Consider the following 3072-nt stretch of genomic DNA (forward strand, 5'->3'; position numbering starts at 1 on the left):
TTGACATGTATTATTGAGTACTATATCGTTTTTTATATATATATATATATACACACACACACACACACACACAATATATATATTACTCAATAAATATTTTTCAGATGAACTGATTGTTAGAAGATATTTATCTGAGCTGCAAATAAAGGCACACACAGTGTTGTCTGGCTCAAAACATTGAGCCCTTTGTGGGGGGAGATTGGGTACCACGTGATAAACAGTACTGACCATGGGGACAGCCAGTACTCTAGAGCACAGCCAGCCCCACCTTGGACACTGATGTATCCATCTGCCATATATGAAAAGAGATAAAATTTTAGAACCTTCCAAATGTACTATGCTGAGGAGAAAAGCCCTGCAAACTGAGTCACGTAACATGACCGTTTTTTTCCTCTGGCGTGTGGCATTGCTCCCTGACTTTTGTGTCGAGATGTTGTACGTCAGCCAGACTTCCTATTCTTCATTCAAACCTACACAAAATGATGTTGGAGACCTTGTGGTTGTTACCTCCTTATGATAGGATGTTAAGCCGCCCCCTTAGAGTGTAATCAATAGTAGTCCATCAAATCTTATACCTGTCCATTAGCCTCTGTATGGAAAATGTTGTGATTCTGTTCAGCAACTCCATTTTTGACCTCATCAGCGACCCTCACTTTTCCCCACACCGGGCCACCAGGAGCAGGGATCACAATTCTTTGGTGTCCATGTGTCCTGAGACGGCCACCCTCACAGTGCACTTGGATGAACTCCCTTAACTGGATCCTGAGTCTTTTCATTATTTTAGGAAGAAAATGTGTACATTTTCAAACTCAAAATAAACAAAGCCATACCACCACTGATGCTTTTCAAGACGTATTTTATTACAAAGGGAAGTTTGAATGAAAAACAAATAACAGAGCAACATCAGCGCAGTGGCAGAGTATGAAGCCCCAAGCTGTTGTCCGTCACCCAAAACTTTTTTTTTTCTCCTTTTTTTTGGATACAGGGTCTCACTCTGTCACCCAGGCTAGAGAGCAGTGGTGTAATCTTGGCTCATTGCAATCTCTGCCTCCTGGGATCAATAGAAACTTTTTTTTTTAAGTTTCTGCTTTTTTAAAAAAATATTTCTGTTGAGCTCAGGAGGCAGAGGTGGCAGTGGCCCACACCTGTAATTTCAACACTTTGGGAGGCTGAGGCGAGCGGATCACTTAAGGCCAGGAGTTCGAGACCAGCCTGGCCAACGTAGTGAAACCTTGTCTCTACTAAAAATACAAAAATTAGCCAGGCGTAGTGACGGGGGCACCTATAATCCCAGCTACTCGGGAGGCTGAGGCAGGAAAATCACTTGAACCGGGGAGGCAGAGGTTGCGGTGAACCGAAATCACACCACTGCACTTCAGCCTGGGTGACAGAGTGAGACTCCGTCTGAGAAACAACAACAACAAAAAAAACATTTGTAACAACTTTAAAAAGTAGTTTAATGTTTATAGCAACCAGTAAGGGCTGAGTCCATAAAGAGACACTTCAAAACTGTAGCAGGGGTGCGGTATTGCCCGGGAGATCTTCGGTGTTGCCGCTGCTCTCACCATGCCTTGGGTCCAGACTGCGCCACAGACTCTCAGGAGACGTGGACACTCAGAACTTCTTTAGCACCAGACTCCAGGTCGCAGGCAGCCAGCAGCAGCAGGGTCACAGAACCTCTGGATGCACTCTTCCTGGGAAGCTTTTCCAATTTGCAGCCGCTGGACCGCGTTCCTCATTAACGTGTTCCACTGGACCGTGTTCCTCAGACTAAGCTGTCTGTCAGCTTAGTTGTCACATCATTCCACTGTGGTGGCGGGGACTCGGCTTGGAATTCTATACGGAAAAAGCAGCTGGGGCCCGGTCTTTCAATGGCTTCAAGACAACCAGAAGTGCCTGCTCTGGAGGCTGGTGGGCCTCTATGCAAAATGCCCCTGCCCATCGGGATAAACCACTGGGCATCCAGCTATGATGATGCCCTCAAGGACCCTGTGCCCATGACTCCTCCTCCCCCGACATGGGCAGCATCCCCTGGAAGCCAGTGATTCCAGAGTGCAAGTGTCAGTGCCTCACCAAGGAGGAGGAAGGAGAGGCCAGCCCACCTTCCCCTGCCATGACTCAGTCTTTGACAGTGTGACACGGTCCCAGTGGTGAAAGCTAAAGCTACCCATATCATCATGAATTCTCTGCTCACAAAACAGACCCGGAAAAGTATTCAGCATTTTGGGCTACAGGCAGGGCTGAGAGGTGCTGGCTACATACCCTACAAGGGCCCCACCAGCAAGGAGCCCAGGTAAGTTCGAGTGGCAGAAGTGCTCCACGAACTGAAGCCACAGAGTAGAGAGAGAGCAAGAGAAGAGGGGCAGCCTGCATTGGCCCAGTCTGCCCCAAGCAGCACTCCTCACTCTCCCCCTGGGCAGAGGCCCACAGGCTGCTTCACACCTGGTTCTTCCACAGCTTTACCTGGCTCAGATCCCAGCATCATAGATTCTGGAAGGACAGACAGTTTCTGAAATAAGGACAGAGACCTGTCAGATAAGTAGAGCCTCTTTGGACCGAGATCCCTTCAGAAGTATGATTCTGGAAGTTTTGCCACCCAGACCTGCTGAGGAGCCCAGAAGCCCTCTCCCATGGAACTGGTCCACGCCCAGGCCAACCACATGACTGCAGATCCAGCAACCTTGAAGCCGCCCACGATGGACATCCCAGTGATGGAAGGGAATAAACAAACAGCTGCCATGGACCCATCATCTCAAACCCCGTGACTTCAATGTGTTCATACCCATGGGCTTCTAGAGTGTTTTCTATTCCTCTGACAAAGAAGTTTTTGGTACCCCGCTCCCCTTTTAACTTGGCACTGATATAGGAAAGGTATAGTTTTTAAAACCTGTGAAATACAGGCTAGAGCTGGAGACATCATTGGTTTTTGAGAAACATCAGTACAAAGCTTGCCCTTGTTGTGTGGAAGAAGCCATTCTGTACTGCTTTAAGTTGGACTCAATCACCTCGGCAGTGATGTATGGGGAACCTCATCTCCTATTTTTTCATCGTTTACTCTAGATACGAACTTGG

General features: G+C 47.7%; 1 pseudogene; it reads left to right on the top strand.

The window, feature by feature from the left end:
* The first annotated feature begins 1871 nt into the window (after window positions 1-1871).
* LOC100398808 (putative monooxygenase p33MONOX pseudogene) lies at window positions 1872-2796 on the top strand (annotated as a pseudogene).
* The last annotated feature ends 276 nt before the right edge of the window (window positions 2797-3072 follow it).

Source organism: Callithrix jacchus, chromosome 19 (genome assembly GCF_049354715.1).
Source record: "Callithrix jacchus isolate 240 chromosome 19, calJac240_pri, whole genome shotgun sequence".
Lineage (NCBI taxonomy): Eukaryota > Metazoa > Chordata > Mammalia > Primates > Cebidae > Callithrix > Callithrix jacchus.